Source organism: Muscardinus avellanarius (genome assembly GCF_963383645.1).
Source record: "Muscardinus avellanarius genome assembly, contig: SCAFFOLD_79, whole genome shotgun sequence".
NCBI lineage: Eukaryota > Metazoa > Chordata > Mammalia > Rodentia > Gliridae > Muscardinus > Muscardinus avellanarius.
Window position 1 is genome coordinate 15,732 of NW_027664492.1, and position 18,623 is coordinate 34,354.

Below are 18,623 nucleotides of genomic sequence, written 5' to 3' on the forward strand. Positions count from 1 at the left end.
AGACTCCACAGTGCCACAGAGGTCGCTTTATCGCAGCCGGCGGGGGCAAACAGCACTCCAGGCACTGCTGCTGTGGGCGTCAGTTCCAGCCGCCTTTTATACCCCTTGGTTAAGAGTTGGGAGTACGGAAAAGTCAGGCTTTCGTGGTTATAAAAAGTCATTACGTCGTTTGACAAGCACCAGGCATTCATTTAGAACAGACAACATATTTTATTCAGATGCTCTCTTGCAGCCAAGATAGTTTCCTAATACCATGCAGATTACAGAAGCAGAAAATAGCAGGTAAAATTCCTTTCCACATCCTGGCCATTGACCTTTAGTCAAGGGCTGAGAGCACCTAAGACTTCTGCCTAAAAGGGACACGCGGCCTCAAGCAGGCCTTGGGCCCACCTCCCCACAGCCCCCCTGAGCCCCTGGCCCAGCCCCTCTCTTCCGCAGGAGCTTCTCCCGGCTGCCCTCTGGCCTCCCACCAGGCATCTGCCCCTGTGCGACTCAGACTGGCACCTGCCACGAATCTGTCCATTGTCGGTGCCTGCGCCCGTATCTGCCCCGGGAAGTCTCCGGCCCAGAGACGTCTCCTGGACTGGACCCTTCTGAGCACACAGGTGCTCGAGGAAGCCGCGGGCACTGGCAGTTGAGAGGGCTGGGAGCCGCCAGCCTTCCACCCAAGCGGATTACAGTGTCTCAGAAGAAAGTGACTCACCCCACAGCCAGCCCACATAGACCCTGGGCCCCGCGCCTGGAGGACTCCAGCATGGGCTGGCGGGAGGCCTTGGAGGGGAGGGAGGCAAATTTGGGTCCAGAAGTGAAAACTCATTGACTGGTGCAATAAAGTATGTGACACACAAGTGCATTATATGCACATGTGCAAAATATACAGACACACAAACACGCCTGCTTGTGTATGCATGTACTTATACACATATGTACACATAAGACAACATACCACCACAACACACACACTTTCCCCCCGAGACTTGGCTGCCAATGGCTCAGGACCAAACTCCTCTGATTTCTCTGTCCAGGCCTTCCATCCTGAACTGGCCGGAATGCCAGGCCTGGCCGTCTCAAATGTTCTCAGGGACAGGAGGTGGCGGCGAGGACAGCCCTGTTGGGACCAGAAGAAGTGGAAGGTGACAGCCGGCAGACACGTTGCATGGCTGAACTTTCAGCGTGGTGACGCATGCCTGTCATCCCAGAGACCTGGAGGCTGAGGCAGGAGGATCATAAATTTGGGACCAGACTCTGCAACTTAGTAAGGCTCTGTTTCAAAATATTTTTTTAAAGGGCTGAGAGCTAGGTACAGTGGCACGTGCCTGTAATCCCAGTACTTGGGAGGCTGAGACAGGAGGATCACGGCTAGAAGCCGGCCAACTCAGCCCCTGTTTAAAATAAAATAGGACTGGGAGTGTAGCTCGGGGTAGAATGCCTCTGGATTCCATCCCAGTATCTAGAAAAATGAGAAATAAACGACAGAGAAGAAAAAGTTAAAAACCTAAACTAAAAACTCATGGACACAAAATAGTGTGTTTAAGAATGAATTGAAGACCAAAGGAAACCCCAGACACATCAGCGTGGCTCTGAGGAGGAGGATCTGGCCATCAGAGTGGAGCAAGCCGGATTCAGACACCTGGCAGCCAGCAGGGCTGAGTCCCACCGGCCAGGGCCACTGGCGAACGCACCGAGGTGGAATAGAAGCCACAGCTTTGTGTGCGGCAGGCACCAAACGTGTGACGCGCTGCTGGAGCGGGGCCTGAGGCTATCAGCATTCAGCAAGGCCACAAGTCTTCTCGGCTTCCAGAAGTTCCCACTGACCCGTGCCAGGGGCTCGCTGCTGATGTGGGTAGCAGGATGAGTTCCCACCTGCAGGCAGCGGTGCAACGGTGATGGCGGAGGGGGCTCCCCTGTGAGAAGAGCGCCGTGCCACCACACACGCCCAGGGCCCGTGTGCCCGGGGGATGCGGCGGACCCATGGAGACACAACCATTTCCTGCCCAGTAAACCCTACTCACCCTGCCCAGCAAGAGCTATGCATTAGCACATTGCTGGGAGCCCTGCCCAGAGCACCCACAGGCCAGCCTTCAGGTGCTCCCCCAGGCCCCTGCATCCCACTACTAGTGCCACAGAACCCCAGAGCGCACACACTTCCTCCCTGCCCAGGAAGGAAAGAAGGCAGGCAGGCAGGCAGGCAGGCAGGAAGGCTGGCTTCCACTGTCCTTTCCAGTATCTCCCTGCTTCTGGAGCAAAAAGCCCCTACTCCTGCCTCTCGTGCCAACAGTCCTGAGAGCTGTCCTGCATGGGCCCGTCCCTTGGCCTGCTGGGAGGACCTGGCACTCCGGGACCTTCAGAGCCCCCCTTCCACTGCGCAGACGCACATGGCGATCCTCGTGCCTCCTGCCCCGTCCAGCGAGTCTCATCTGTGCCCAGCGTCCAGCTGAGCCCTGGGAGCCAACAGGGAGGTGCAGTCTGGATTACGGGGGTGTTCCAGTGTCTTTGCTTGTGGAGCGAAAGTCACAGAAGCACAGCCCACTTGCCCTGGCCTCCTGCAACGCAGAGTGGGCCTCCCCCCGCAGTCCAGCCCTAGGGTCTCTTTGGCAGGGTGGGGAAGAGGCTGCGGGCAGGAAGGACCAGGCACGCCCTGGAGTCTATCCTGCAGGTCTTCCCTGTGTGCTCCGCAGCCAGCCTGTCTCCAGCGCACGCTGCGGGATGCGTGGCAGACGCCGCCTGACTTCACAGCCTGCATGGCTCCTTGACTCTTCCTGGTTTCCCACAGTCATCTCCTCCCATGAACCTCAGCTCAGGCCTGGCTGCTAGGATTTCTGGCTGAAAATTGTCCTCCCAAGCACTTTGTGGAGGTGGGGCCCCCACCGACCAGAGGACTTAGGGACCCCGCTGTTGGTGCTGAGTGCAGAGGTGGGGATTGCTCCCCGCTGCTGCCGCCCAGGTGAAATCCTTACAATTTCCTGGGGCCCAAGGCAGAGGGAGGGGGGTCGAGTCCTGGTAGCAGAGCTCTGCACTGGGACTGGCTCCTTCACAGCCATTTTCTGTCCAACCGGGGCTGCACTGGAGGTTGAGATCAGATAAAGGTTGGACGCCCTTTTAGACAGGTGTCCTTGAGCACCGCTGACAGGTGGTTCTGCCGCTATTTCACGACATCAGACACTTCTCAGCTAGGAGTTCCTGCTTCTGGGGGAAGTCGTTATGTTACCCAGCCTCACAGTGATACTGAGGGTAGCGTGGACGATCACGAAGACACAAATGCTTCAAAAGAAAGTTTCAGAGAGCGAGATATATATCTCCCAGTTCCAAATGTGGCTAGGGTGATGAAAACTGCCGTACCCCAGACCGGGAAGGTCGAAGGAACCTGAGGAGTGTGTTGAGGACCGTGTGAGCGAGTCCAGAGCTTTACAACGGCTGCGGCAAGGGAGATGCCACCAGGAGAAGCAGACCAGTCCATGGAGAGGGTGTTTTCTTCGCCAGGTCTGCCCTGGGCTTCGACAGTTAGGTAGAACCTCTGAAATCATACGTTCAGGAATTCAGAGAGGCTATCAGAGGAGGAAGGGACAACTTCCTCCGTCTGCAGCAGTCTCAGCTACAAAAGGACTCAGGAAGGAGCGGACAGAGGAGGCCTTTACCAACCAGTTACCAGCTGGCTTAATGGCCACAGACGGCCAATGACAAAATGTTAGGGTTTACACAACAGATGTCTGGTGTTCACCAAATTCAGCTTTCATGATGGGAAGAGACGGTGGAACGTATCTGTGCAGAGCAAGAGCGTAGGACTCGGGAACGGAGACGCCTGAAAGAAGTCTGTGGGAAAGATGTCTGTGCATTAAATGGCTGCCGGATGCTTGACTAACTGAGGTGTCGATTCTGACTTGAGAATCTTTCTCATGAATGATTTTAAAGCATGATTTGGACTTTAAAGGTATTAAGATATTTTTGGTTTCGTATACTAGTTTGTTCCTCTCTATGATGCCTGTATGCATTGCATATTGCAAGTTATTACTGTCAGAGATTTGTAGACAGTTTCTTATTTTCATATTGAATCATGGTACTTTTATAATTCAGTAAGCAGCTGGGCTAATTTATGATGTTTGCCCTTTTAGTAAAATATAAGGGTAGGATTCATTTTGAATGTAAGTTGCCTTTATTACAAATCTGAGTTTGTCTTGGCTTATGTAATTTCTTGCATGCTAACCTAGCTAGGTTTTTAGCATTTGCTGTATTTACTGAAATTAAAATTTTTGGTAAAATATTCATAACTTAAACAGCATCACCTTTTTTTTGGTGGTACTGGGGTTCCTGGAAACCCTTCTACTTCCAGGCTACACTCCCAGACCTATTTTTATACTTTATTTGGAAACAGGGTCTCTTTTTTTTTTTTTTTTTTTTGGTGGTACTGGGGTTCCTGGAAGCCCTTCTACCTTGGGGCTACACTCCCAGACCTATTTTTACATTTTCATTTTGGAAACAGGGTCTCCTAAGCCAGCGCACGGCTGGCTTCGAACCTGCGCGATCCTCCTGTCTCCGCCTCCCAAGCGCAGGGATTACAAGCATGCGCCACCATGCCCAGCAAGCGGCATCACTTTTTAAAAATGTGTTTGAATAATTGTGAATGCAGAAGCAAATATTGTCTGCCCTATTAAATTTGGTGCCCGTTAACAGTGTTTACACTGTTTATCGTACCTGTTAACATAGTTTTAGTTACTGGAGTTTTGGTTCTAGCAGTGCTGAAATGGTTCCCCTTTTGTTTGCTATTTGATTTATTCAAAGCATATCTTCAAGTATTACAGTGTCCTCTTCCAGAAGAGGAATTCTATAGTCTGATGGTAAATATCCTCGTCTTACCTGGTTAATTGGACTGTCAAGGTTTCCTGTTATACTGTGGGAACTGAGAAACATTGGGTGAATAGACCTTTTACACGAATGACCGAACAAAACGGAGACCGGAGTGATGCTCTGACACCGTGAAGTAGAAGCGGCCGCCTTCTAGCGTGCTGTTTTGATCTTCGCGATAAACCGCTCTTAGGAAACAAAACGCTGAATAATTTACTAGTGTGTACTTGGATTCTTCCTCTTTTAAAGTCAGGATTTGCATTTTTTTTCATCTTTTTGATGCTAATTAGCCTGAGAGATTTTTTTAAGTTTTAGTAGCAAAGATAGCTGTTGTACAGTGTGTCTGGGAGGACGCTTGAGTGGGTGTCATGTTGAAGGTCACTCAGTTGTGTAGGGTAAAAGCAGCTTCCCAGATACAGGCTGAGCAGAAACATTCACTTAGCCAGGAGGAGCCTTTGGAAGCATAGGTGGGCCATCTGAGGTTAGTAAGTCCCTTATCTCATACCCCTCTGTTTTAAAAAATAATCTTGATTACAGAAAATGTAAATAGGGAAGAAAGGGAGAGGAGAGGTTAAGCTAAACCAACAATCATCCTACTAGGTTGAGGTAACCAACGTTAATATATTGATAAATATCATTTGCCCTTTTACTTTGCTGAATAGCTATATTTTTATGAAAATGGGCTCCTGTTATGCATACTGTTCTATAACCTGCTTTTTTCACTTAGCAATATATTGTGAACACGTTCCCCGGGCCATGCATAGTCTTCTGCCTCGTTTTTATTGGCTTATTATTCCCAATGTATGGCTGAATCATTGTTTAATTGTCTCTTGGACATTCTGCCTACATCTTTTCACAGTTATAAGCAACACTTCACTGAATCTTGTGTACATCCATGACTTTTCTTGAAATAAATTCTCAGTAGAATTACTGGGTTACAAGCTTAAAAGATTTCCCACATGAAGTGTTGAGGTGGAGTGTGCCTGGGCCCTGACATCCCAGATACGGAGTCTGAGGAGAAAGACCAGGAGTGGCTGTGAAAGACGGTGGAGTGGATACGCTCCGGGTGCTGGCACCAGACAGACACATAGATAATGGGATCAAATGGAAGATACAGAAACAAATCCAAAGAGCCCACATCATATAAGCTGGAGAGAAGACAGCCTTCCCAACAGATGATGCTGAATAAACCAGATATCCATACATAGAAGACTGGAACTAGACCCTTATCTCTTGCCCTGCACAAGCGTCAACTCAAGATGGATCAAAGACCAAGAAATTAGACCAGAAACTTGGCAATTACTAGAAGAAAGCACAGGACCAACTCTCCAACAGATCAGCACTGGTAGAGACTTCCTCAGTAAGACCCATTAGGCATCAGATTAAAATGCTTCTGCACAGCAAATAAAACAGTCATGAATCTAAAGAGACAGTCTACAGAATGGGAGGAAATCTTTGCCAGCTACTCCTCTGACAGAGGACTAATATCTAGAATATACAAAGAATTAGAGAACACTAAAAAAAATAACCTGATAAAAACAGACAATCTAACTGAACAGACTTCTTGAAAGAAAGAAATACATATAGCCAACAAATATATGGAAAAATATTCATCATCATTACCAACTGGGGAAATGCAAATCAAAACTACACTGAGACTTCATCTAACTCCAGTTAGAATGGTAAACATCAAACAACAAATGCTGGTGAGAGTGTGGGGAAGTAGGAACTCTTCTCCATTGTTGATGGGATTGCAAATCAGTACAAACACTATAGAGATAAGTATGAAGGTTCCTCAAAAACACTAGGAATGGATCCACCATACGACCCAGCTACACCACCCCTATGCATCTTTCCAAAAGAATTAAAGTTATAATACTGTAATGATGCATGCATGCACATGTTTATAGCAACATAGTTCACAAGGGCCAAATTATGGAACCACATCAACAGGTGAATGGATAAAGGGAGCATGATAAGCTGAAATATAGAACTAAAATGAAAAGCCATTAGAAATGCTCAACAGCAGATTTGAACAGGAGGAGGAAGAGGAGGAGGAGGAGGAGGAGGAGGAGGAGGAGGAGGAAGAGGAGGAGAGAATCAGAGAACTAGAAAATAGTACAACTAAAATGATTGTATCTTTGAAACAGAGAAAAAACAAAACAGTGTACAAAGCTTGGTGAACTTGTAATATATCAAGTGAACCAACATATGTATAATAGGAGTCTCAAAGTGAAAATAGAAAGAAGAAGAGGCAGAAAGGTTATTTGAAGAATAGTAGCTAAGGGTTTTGCAATTGATGAAAGACATGAATTCTCAAATCCAAGAACTTCAACAAACTCCAAGTAGGACAAGCTAAAAAAAAACTTTATATGGAGATAAATTATATCAAACTATTAAAAACCAGAGACAAATAATATTGGAAGCAGCAAGAGTGGAGGAATTCATCACATACAAGGGATCTTTGATAAGATTAACAGCTGATTTCTCAGCAGAAATTTTGTTCATCAGGAGGCAATGGGCTAACAAATTTCAAGTGCTGAAAAAATAAAATTGTCAACCAATAACTCTTTTTTTTTTTTTTTTTTTTTTTTTTTTGCAGTACTGAGGATGGAACCCAGGGGCATTCTACCTCCAGGAGGCACCCCCGGCCCTATTTTTTTTATTTTTTATTTTGAAACAAGGTCTCACTGAGTTGAAAAAGACCTCACTAAGTAGCTGAGACTGGCCTCGAACCGCAATCCTCCTGTCACAGCCTCCCAAATGCTGGGATTTCAAGAATGCACCACCACACCCGGCTTAACCAATAATTCTACAGCCAGTGGAAATGCCCTTCAAAAACAAGAAAAAATCACAACAGGTCATCAAAAGCTCTCAAGTCAATGAAAGCTGAGAGAATGAATTAAATTACCTGTAGATTCACAACTCCCCATCAAAAAAGCAGAGATTGGCTGACTGGATTAAAACAAAAACAGTTTAGCTGGGCGTGATGGCACATGCTTGTAATCCCAGTGCTTTGGATGCTGAGACAGGAGGATCGCACAGGTTCGAAGCCAGCCTCAGCTACTTAGTGAAGCTCTCAGTAACTTGGTGAGACCCTGTTTCTAAATAAAATATAAAATAGGTCTGGGAGTGTAGCTAGGAGGTAGAAAGCCCCTGGGTTCTATCCCCAGTACCACACACACACACACACACACACACACACACACACACACACACACCTGCAGTAGTGGCCCACACCTGTAATCCCAGCATTTGGGAGGCTGAGACAGGAGGATTGCAGGCTTAAGGCCTCTCGCAATTACATATGGAATAAAGGATTAACTTTCTATTTCCACAGAGAAGGCAATGGAATTTTAATAGAAATCATGTGGAGATCATTTTTGTAGTGCTGTCATAACTGCAGGTCAGAGTTAGATATAGGATATTCCCTGAAGACCTCATTTGTTCATGTTCAGAGTTGATAGAATTGAGTCACGAGGGTGGTAATCTCATCAGCAGATAATATCTGGGCGGGAGCCCCTGCCAGTGGGCTGTGCCTGGAGAAGGTGTGTCCCTGAGGGTGTGTGGCTTCGGGGACTGGGCTGTGTCTTCGAACCCCATGGCCTGCTGACTTTCCCTCTCTGCTTCTGACCTCCGTGATGTGAGGAGCAAAGTCTTGTGGTCTCCCTCTGTCTCCTTCCCACCACCAACCCCTGAGCTCCAAACCCCGGCCGCGCATGGACTGGACCCGGAATCTCCAAGAAACTGTGAGCAAATAAATCTCCCTCCTCTAAGTTGTGTGGCCAGGTTGACTGAGATACAGCATGAGACTGCTGACCAAGACACAGTCTCAGCAACATAGTGAGATCCTGGTTCAAAATAAAAAATGTAAACGGGCTGGTTGTCTCTGGGTCCAATCCCCAATACCTCCCCCCTAAGAAAGATGACAACACTACGAAAATGATCCGTAGACTCAACACAATTTCTATTCAAATTCCATTGCCTTTTCTGTAGAAATAGAAAGTTAATCCTTTATTTTATATGTAACTGTGAGAGGTCCCAAAGAGCCAAAATCATCTTGAAAATTAAGAGCAATTTGGATGCATCACACTTTCTGATTTCAAAACGTCGTAAGAGTCTAGTGCCGGGCGTGGTGGCGCACGCTTGTAATCCCCGCTCTTGGGAGGCGGAGACAGGAGGATCGCGCAGGTTCAAAGCCAGCCATGCTGGCTTAAGAGACCCTGTTTCCAAATATAAAAATAGGTCTGGGCGTGTAGCCCGGAGGTAGAAGGGCTTCCAGGAACCCCAGTACCATCACCACCCAAAAAAAAAAAAAAAAAAAAAAAAAAACTTATGAGTCTGCAATAAGCAAAGTAAATCTACATATTTTTGACAACTTATTTTTGACAAATTTGGCCAACAAATGACACTGCGCCAACTGGCTTTCTTCGAGCAATGGATTGAAGCTAGACACGGAGCGCCCATCACATCGATGACAGGAATGTAGCAGTTCGCACCACGACACCGAATAAAACATAAGCATAAATTTTGATGACCTGGTGTTTGCAGTACGTTTGCAGGCACAACTCCAAAAGTATAGCCAACATAATAATAAAGAGATAAGGAGCCGGGCGTGGTGGCACACGCTTGTAATCCCAGCACTTGGGAGGCTGAGACTGGAGGATCGCGGTTCACAGACAGCCTCAGCTACTTAGTGAGGCCCTCTGCAACTCAGTGAGACCCGGTTTCAAAATAAAGAATAAAAAATAGGGCAGGGGGTGTAGCTCGGAGGTCGAATGCCCCTGGGTTCCATCCCCAGACACACACACACACACACACACACACACACACTAAAAGAATGAGTGAGCGAGTGTGTGAAAACAGAAAAGAGCAAACTTTGGAAGAATGTGAAGACGTCAGAATGCTTCTACGTGATCAGTGGCAGCAGAAAGGGTGCCCCACTGTGGAAAACAGTTTGATCACTCCTCAAAGAGTCAACCATAGAATTAACCATATGACCCCCCCAAAATTCCACTCTTTTTTTTTTTTGTGGAATGCCACATTATACCAAGCTTTACTGTAGTCATTTTTATTCTCCACAATAAAGCATACTCAGCAAGTTAAAATCATAATTGTAGCTAGGATATTGTACAGCCAAAGTGGATACGTCTACTCCACTAAGAAGAAAAAATTGTATTGACAGAGTAAGTAAACAGCATAAGCAAAACCAAATAACCATAGTCACACTGTATAACACTTCCTGCTGGGGTGATAGTTGTAATCTATGAGATGGAGATTTCTTAGCTTATTGTGACTCGCATTTTCAGTTCTTTTTACCCAAATTTTTTTTATGCCATCAGGCTGTATTGCATATCTGTCTGTGAAACTCTAATTCCCTCCTAGGTTTTGACAATCTTTACAATGGTTTTGGACCAGTATTCCATCAATGAAGCACTATTTCCGAATGTACTCTGCTGTTTTCCCAGTTCACTTCCAGAAATGACCCAGGAAAACCTGATGAAGCCTGACCCGCCTCTGAAGACTGAGAGCATTCAGTGCCCTGCCATGTCCCCCATTCTCACCCTGATATGCTTCTATCATGAATCCTGTCTTATTCCAATGACCAATTGGACTCTTAACACCAAGTGGCCACTGTTTCTTCACAGTCCTTTAATAAATGTTAAATAAGTGATTGATAAATATGGAGTGAAAGTGAATGAATGAAACAGAGATGAAAGCTGATACTTATTCAATGCTCCCCCCCCAAACTAGGAAAGGACATATTCTTTTATTTTATATAAATATATCTGGAAGAAAGTTCCCAAATCAATTCTAACCCATTCTTATACCTGTTAACTTTTTCTAAATAAAAATGATGTTGCTAGGCCGGGTGTGGTGGTGCATGCTTGTAATCCCAGTACCAGGGCTGCAGGTTCGCAGTCAGCCTCGGCTACTTAGTAAGGCCCTCCACAACTTAGTGAGAACCTGTTTCAAAATAATGAATAAAAACAGGGCTGGGGATATGGCTCAGATGTAGAACGCCCCTGGGTTTAATTCCCCGTACCGCAAAAAAATAAAAAATATATATATATATAAAATAAAAAATAAAAATAAAATAAAATAAATAAAATAAAATAAAATAAATAAAAAATAAATAAAAAAATAGATGTTGCTATGTTGCTGCTGCCCTTATCATAGTCAGCAAACAAGATCATGTGGACTAGCCATTATCACTCTCATTGGGGATAAATGTCATTCCTGGGGCCAGAAAGTGAGATCTTTAAGGGATCCCACTGAGGGAAAAGTAGGCAAAGAAGTCCAATAGGCATCCGTAATAGCCATAATCATGGTAGTACGAATAAGATGCCTGAGTCAGGCACTTACAGGACTTGGGCAAGGGGGGTCAGAGGAAGACCACAAAGCTTCCACATCTGAGCCCTCACCAGATAATCTAGTTTGAGAAACAGGCAGAAAATGTTTGCCTGGGTAGTCATTTATCATGCTAGCATGAGGGAGAAAGGAAGCAGGACAGGAATAGGAGGGGCAAGGAGCCTCCTTGCCCCTCACCTGTCCCTAACGGGTAAAGGTTCCTCTTTGCTCTCTGAAGATGACGGAGCTCCAAAGATCCTGGCAAGGAGCCCTCTGTTGGAGTGAGCGTGGTCCTGGGCAGTAGCCAGGCGGGCCCTTTCCCGCCCTCCTGGCCATGCTGCCTTTCGGGCCCTCAGTTCCTGTTCAGTGGGACGCTGGGCAAATGCCCAGGGGCAGCATCCCCATCAGCTGCAAGGAAGCGCTGTCCCCGCTCCACACTCCTTAGGTAGAAATCGGCCTCCCTCTTGGCCTGGGCAACTTCGGCTCTTAGGCGCTGTCGGCACGCTTGGCGTTCAAAGGCAAGGTGTTCACTGAGGTGAGACCAAGTAAAACGATGCAAATACTCGAGGTTCCGTAAGTCATAACGGAAGGGGCGCACCTGCGGGCACCCATGGGAGTGTTGTGCAGACTGGCTGCCACTCGCTTGGCACCCGCTTGTCTCGGGACTCTACCATCCCTCGGTAGAGTCCTTGCTATACTTGGGTTGCTTTTTTCCTCCCGACGCAGCTGCTGCCTTCTTGCGTCTCACGAACCAGTCCTCGGCCTGATAGAAGACTCGTCCGACCTCGCCATAGACACTCAGGAGGTTGCGAACGTGCAGGGGCCGGAAGCGCGGCGGGACGTGGCCCGGGTACACGATGCCCGGCACTACCCGTTTTTTGCCGCCGCCGTCTGCAACTTGGGGTTCCTCTCGTTCCTCCTCTGCCTCTGGTTCCTGATCTGTCCCTTCCAGAGGTTCCTGATCAGCCCCTGCCTTCGGCTGTTCGGCCGCCATGCTGGCGGAGGCACAGAGCACGACCCAGGATTCCACTCAAGTATAGAGCCCAAAGGACAGAAAGAGAGGACTCCAACGGACACTTTGTTCACCGAATCAATGTTCACTGAAATACCAGCCACAATAGCCAAGGTGGAGATACCCCAATGTTTATCAAGGGCTGATAAACAAACATGGTCTAAGGGAAAATTATTCACCTTTAAACAGGAATGAAATTCTGATACATATTAGTGCATGGATGAACCTTGAAAACATTATTCCACTATGCCCCGCTTTAAGGCAGAGGAGTTGAATCTTTCCCTCTCTCTCTCTCTCTCTCTCTCTCTCTCTCTCTCTCTCTCTCTCCCTCTCTTTCTCCCTCTCCTTCTCCTTCTCCTTCTCCTTCTTCTTCTCTTCTCTCTTCTCTCTCTCCCTCTCTTTTCTCTCTCTCTCCCTCCTTCTCTCCTCTCTCTCCCTCTCCCTCTCCCTCTCCCTCTCCCTCTCCCTCTCCCTCTCCCTCTCCCTCTCCCTCTCCCTCTCCCTCTCTCTCTCTCTCTCTCTCTCGCCCTCGCCCTCGCCCTCTCCCTCCCTCTCTCCCTCTCTCCCTCTCTCCCTCTCTTCAATCTAGCATAGGGGTGGCAGATCTGGCCTGCCCGTTTTGTTCATTTGTTTTGGTACTGGGGATATTGAACCCAGAGGCATTCTACCCCCAAGTTCTACCCCCAGCTCCTTTTCTGTCTGTTTTGAAACGAGGTCTTGCCAGGTTGCTGAGAATCTCACTAACTTGCTGGAGCTGGTCTTGAACCTACAATCCTTCTGACTCAGCCTTCCAAATGCTAGGATTATAGACATGTGCTACGATGCCATGCTGACCCCGACTCTGTGAATAAAATTTTATGGGAGTCAAGTACAGTGGCACACACCTGTAATCCCAGCACTTGAGAGGCTGAGACAGGAGGATCGCAAGTTCAAATTTTAAAAAAATAAAAATAAAAAAGGGCTAGGGGTATAGATCAGTGGAAGAAGACCCCTGGGACCACTCCCGAGTGTGTACCCCGACACACACATTTTATTGGGGCACAGTCACACTTGTTTCAATGCCTGGCACCTCTGGATGCTTTGGGACTACAAAGCAGATGAGAGGCTAGGCCAGAACGCAGGGGTAGAGTGCCTGCCTGGCATGCACAAGCCCTGGGTTCTATCCCCGGCACTGGGTTAGGGGAGTGGGGAGCAGAGTTGAGTAGTGTAGCCACCTCTGTGTGGCCCGCCAAGCCCTTTACAGACAATGTTCCCTGGGCTCCAAACCGAGGCAAAGACGCCAAAGGCTGCTGTGTCCGCACGGTGGCCCAGGACCCCAGCGCTGAGCAGCCCAGGGGCAGTGGGACAGGTGTGGAGTTGGTTAAGAAGCAGGACCCTTTCAAACCTCCACCCCTCCTTTCCTGGCTGGCTGTTCCAGGCAGGCTGCCTCTGCACTGATTCTCAGGGTGAACCTGACCTGCGTGGTCCTCATCAGGCCGAAGGGACAGCACAGGACAGCCTCGGGAGGGAGCCAGGCACCGCCGGGGCTGGCCGATGGGGTCGCTCCCCCCGCCTTCCCGCTCTGCCGGGAGGACAAATTCCTGCAGCCTCGCATCTGCGCACAGATCTGCTTCCCTATCTGTGTTCTGCTAATAAAGAGAAAACACACTTGGCGAGGTTAGACAAACAGTGGGGAGTGATTGACGGGGCCCGGCCGTGGCGAGGGCTCGCGCCTGCACTTCCAAACTCCTGAGAAAACACCGCGTGTGTCCATCCAGAGGGCTGTCCTCCAGCCACAGTGGCCACATCCCAGGGCTGGCTGGCAGGAGGAGCCTGCCTCGGGGTGCTGTCCGCCTGGTTGTGGCAGCTGGGCACCCCTGGCCAGTCCCAAGAACCACCTCAGTGGAAGCGAGCTGGGCTGAGCCCCGGTCTAGCTCCTGTGCAGCTGACGGCAGAGACCTGCTGGGAGTCCAGGTTGGGCAGAGGCAGAGCCCCCGCTCAGTCCTCAATTGGGTCTGCCCGGCGTTCGAGGGGCAGCTGGGCCCCTGTGCCCCTATGCCCCCGCCCCGCCCAGGCCCTCCTCAGTCCCCAGCTACATCCACAGAATACTCTTCAGCTCCGCGGCTTGGGGGTCCAACTACATGGTGTCCTTCCTGGCTCTCTGCCCCCCGCACCCCTCCTGTATGTTTAGGCTGTGGCGTGGCATTGGCACAGCCCACAGACCTCAGCCATTAGCATGCTTGGAAAGTTGCTGCCTGCTGGGCCTCAGTTTCCCTATCCGTCCTTGGAACTCTAACACCAGCCGGGTGGAGTCCATTTGATTTGCAAGACTCCTGGCCTCGCGGCCCCGTGCTGCCTCCCCCCAGCCCCAAGCGGCTTCCTTCTCCCTCCACACGAGGGGAAATTACCCATTAATGAGGGAATTACAAACGCACTGCCTGGCCCTCCGCCCAAGGTTCTTGGGCGAGTTGGAGGGCGTCTCTGGCGCTGGCCGGGGAATTAGAAACAAATGCAAGAGGTGTTTTTACTTTTTTTCTCTCGGTGGGCCCGCAGCCCTCTCCGCCCCACTCCCCACCACTGTCCTAAATTTGGACTTTACGGAAATGGATTTCATGCCTGGGCTTCCCGTGAACTCTCCTAATTCAATTGCGGGGCCATTATTGGCACCGGGCGTAATGGGCGGTTTCCGCAGCCTCCGGAGGCCCCCGTGGTGGGCGTGTCCCCCTCTGCAGGTGGAGGCCAGGCAGGAGGAGGGGGACCCCGAGGGGACCGGGGCAGGTTGGGGCGTGAGAACCAGGTGCCAGAGGCGCTGGAGGATGGGGCTCCTTGGGGGGCAGGGACACCAGGCCCCCTGGGGACAGGACCGGAAAGGGCAGCAGGTGACTCTGGGCTTGGGCGCTGCACCCTGAGAGGGTGCTGGGGACCTGGGGGAGGCAGCGTCAGATGGGGAGAAGCCACCGGCCAAGAAGCCCGGGATCCTCTTCTGAGAATGGCCTCCTTGTCAGAATCTTCTCTTTCTTCCCCTGAATTCTCTGCCCCAGCTCCTTCCAGGTCCCTTGCTCCTCTCCCCTCCTCCAGGAAGCCGTCTGGTGTCTGCCCACCCCCTTCACAGCCCCTGTGATTGTGGATGACCTGTCCTCCACGGTCTGGGGGCTCCGGGGAGACAGACCTGACACAAGGCGGGACCCTGGCTGTGGCTGGGTGGGGGGAGGAGCTGGAGCCCTCCTCCTCCATGGGTGGGCTCCTCCTAGGGGCTCAGAGCTGGTGGAGTCCATCCTGCCCAGTTCAGGCCTGCGGCGGGGCGCTCCGGGTGTCCACCTCAGAAGTCCAGTGTACGTCTTGGTGATGGACCTTGCTTCTGCAGAACACAGCAGGTCCCGCCATGGGGCAATGCAGGAGGGACCCAGGCCCAGCCCCGGGTTCTGAAAGAACCTCCCCAACAGGCCGACGAGCAGGCGGAGGCGGCTGGGGCCCTGCCAAGCCACCCCCAGCGCCTCCCCTTCCCTGCGTGCTGAACCACAGCTGGGTGGGACGCCCGCGAGGCCTGCGGGATACACAGGCAGGTGCAGGCGTAGGGCCTGAGCCTGCATCCCAAGTGCTCCGTCCTTGGCTGTCTCTGGTTTCTGCACAGCCCAGCTTAGGTGCAGCAAACCCTCACACCGCCCAGCCCCCTTGGCGTGTGGCGGGGCCCAGGATTACCTATGGGCACAGCGATGGTGTGGCACTCAGGCTTGGGAATCAGAAGCCAGGCTGTGCTCTGGGCTATTTTCCCCTCTGTATCAGGACCCAAGAGGCCATGTTGGTATTCCTTGAGGACATGCAGCTGCTGTCGGCGTGGGGCGCCGAGGAACTGTGGAGGGAGGACTCCATGAGAAGTAAGCCTTTGGGGCCCAGCACCCCAATACTTGGGAGGCTGAGACGGGAGATCACAGGTTTGAAGGCAGCCTTAGCAACTTAGTGAGACCTTGTTTTGAAATAAAAAATAAAATGATGCCGGAGATGGCTCTCAGAGGTAGAACACCCCTGAGTTCAATTCCAGGAAAAGGAGGAGGAGGAGGAGGAGGAGGAGGAGGAGGAGGAGGAGGAGGAGGAGGAGGAGGAGGAGAACGACGACGACGACAACGACAGGAGGAGAAGAAGAAGAAAAGATAAAGAAAAGAAGCCTTTGGGGGAATCAGGCTTGAAAATCAAGTTCCTGCAGCAAAACCTACCAAGAGTGCCAGGAACAGGTGGTAACAAACCCCCGCAAGGACGCAGGACGAGACGGCAGCCACGTGGCTGGTGCCGTGAACCTCTCAGCCAGAGGCGGATGGAGCCCCACCTGATTACCACGGCATCCAGTCTCACCTGGGGACCGCGTGGCTCCAGAAGAAGAGGGCACGCAGACCCCGGCGGTGCCAGGGGTGGCCACCAGCTGAATTACCCAAGGATTCCGGGAAAGATAAAAGCTCAGGAAACAGCTGGCCAGACAGTAACCAGGACAGACAAGAAGCAGCATCCAGAAGGAGCCCGTCTCAAAGAGTTAGAAACAAAGGAGGCACTCCTTGGCCCCAGATGCAGAAATGTAATCCTTGTGTAGAATCTTTGAGTAAGAGCTTGCACCAAACTGCCTCAGACAAGATAAGAATAAAGGTGGATTCTCTCCAGGGAACTTGAGTCCCACAGAACGCTCCCAGCCTCAAGGTGGCCGTTACGGTTTGGACACGGAGCGTCCCTCAGAAAAGCACATGTGCTGGCATTGCAGGAAGGCGCAGAGATGGGGTGCTGCTGACGGGTGAATCATGGGGGCGTGGCCTCGAGGACTGCCTCTGTCGCTGGCCCCTCTTCTTGGCACCAAACCTTGATGCCATGATCTCGACCTTGGAGCCGTCCGACTATGGACTGTACCGCTGAAACCGTGAGGCAAATACACCTTTCCTCCTCAGGTTGTCCATATTTGGGTCATAGTGATGAAGAGGCTGATTGAAACAGTGGTCCTCCCTAAGCTGAGAAAAGGGCAGAGGAGTGTATTAGTCTCCTGGGGCTACTGTAACAAAATACCACAGCCTGTCATACTGGAGCAGGGCTCACCTCGCGACCTCTTTTAAACTTATTCACCCCTCTCTGGGATGGAACCCAGGGGCATTCTACCTTCAAGCTACACCCCCAGCCCTATGTTTTATTCTTTCTTCTGAAACAGGGTCTCACTGAGTTGCAAAGGGCCTAAGTAGTAGCTGAGGCTGTGCGCGAACCGCGATCCTCCTGTCTCAGCCTCTCAAATGCTGGAATTGCAAGCGTGCGCCACCATGCCTAGCTTTCATTCAACTTTGTAGAGACCATGTCTCCAAATAAGGTAGGTCACATTTTGAGGTCCTGGAGGTTAGGGCTTCAAGATAAGAATCTGGGGCCCAGAGTTCAGCCCATCACAGTGAAGGAGTGAGAAGGAAAGGAAGGAGAGGGAGGGCAGGGGCGAGTCTGGGTACAAAGCAGAGACAGAGGATGGGCAGGGCACACCACAGGAGCTTGGGTGCCTGCGGGGCACTCGTTTCCTGAGTGGTTAGGACCTGAGACAAGATACAGGGTCATGCTGACAGGGCCACAGGGCACCTGGAGAAAGCAAAGCCCCCAAAACTGGCTTAATAAAAGGCCAGGGAGGCCAATGGGAGGGGACCGTCCTAGGGGTGGAGTCAGGAGCCCAGCAAGAGTGAAGCTTCGCCCAGTGGGGTACAGGAGCAGCTGCTGGGCAGGACAGCCTGAAGGACTCCCTGTGTGTGGGGGGGGGGCTGCTCTCTGTGCTGGCAGCCCTTCCCTGGGCCGCCACAGCGCCTCTCCCCCACCTTTTGGTAGTGGCTATTGAGCCCTTTTTATTTTTTATTTTGAAACAGGGTCTGTCTAGCTAAGTTGCAGAGACTGGCCTCAAACCTATGATCCTCTTGTCTCGGCCTCCCAAGTACTAGGATTACAAGTATGTTCCATGCAAACGAGTCCACAGCTCCCCTCGATGCCTCCCAACCCAGATTCCAAAGGACCGCCGCCTCTGTTTCCACTGTGTAATCCTGAGAGTGGAGACCTGGGGAGTGCAGGAGCAGAGGCCCTGATTTCCTAGGATTTGGGGCTGTGCTCCAGCGGGGCTGGACGGAGCCAGGCGGGGGGGAGACTGGCACAGAGGGGCAGCCACAGCCCAGGCTGCCATGGGAATGGGCATCCTCAGGACCCACCTCCCTTAGGAAAAGTCTCAGGCCTTCCAGCCCAGCTCCCAGGGGAAACCAGCCAAGGCAGGTGGAACTTCAAATGCACTGGGGTCATTTTATTTTATTTTACAGCAACAATTGATTTCTGTCATCTGAGGCTTTCTAGAGTAACTTCGCTTCTGGTTCCCCTCATGGGGAGGGCCTGGGGGAAAAGAGGAAGGGGCTCTGGGGGCCCCGTCCACCGAGGCCCAACAGCACCTCCCCTCACGGGG

General features: G+C 50.7%; 1 pseudogene across 1 annotated transcript; it reads right to left on the reverse strand.

The window, feature by feature from the left end:
- Positions 1–337: 337 nt before the first annotated feature.
- On the reverse strand, positions 338–12,184 carry LOC308279573 (activator of basal transcription 1-like; annotated as a pseudogene). Its single transcript has 8 exons — positions 11,389–12,184; positions 3,697–3,810; positions 3,340–3,414; positions 2,873–3,063; positions 1,816–1,904; positions 704–771; positions 505–627; positions 338–350 (listed from the first exon to the last, which is right to left on the reverse strand). The product of its transcript is annotated as an activator of basal transcription 1-like (transcript).
- Positions 12,185–18,623: the final 6,439 nt, after the last annotated feature.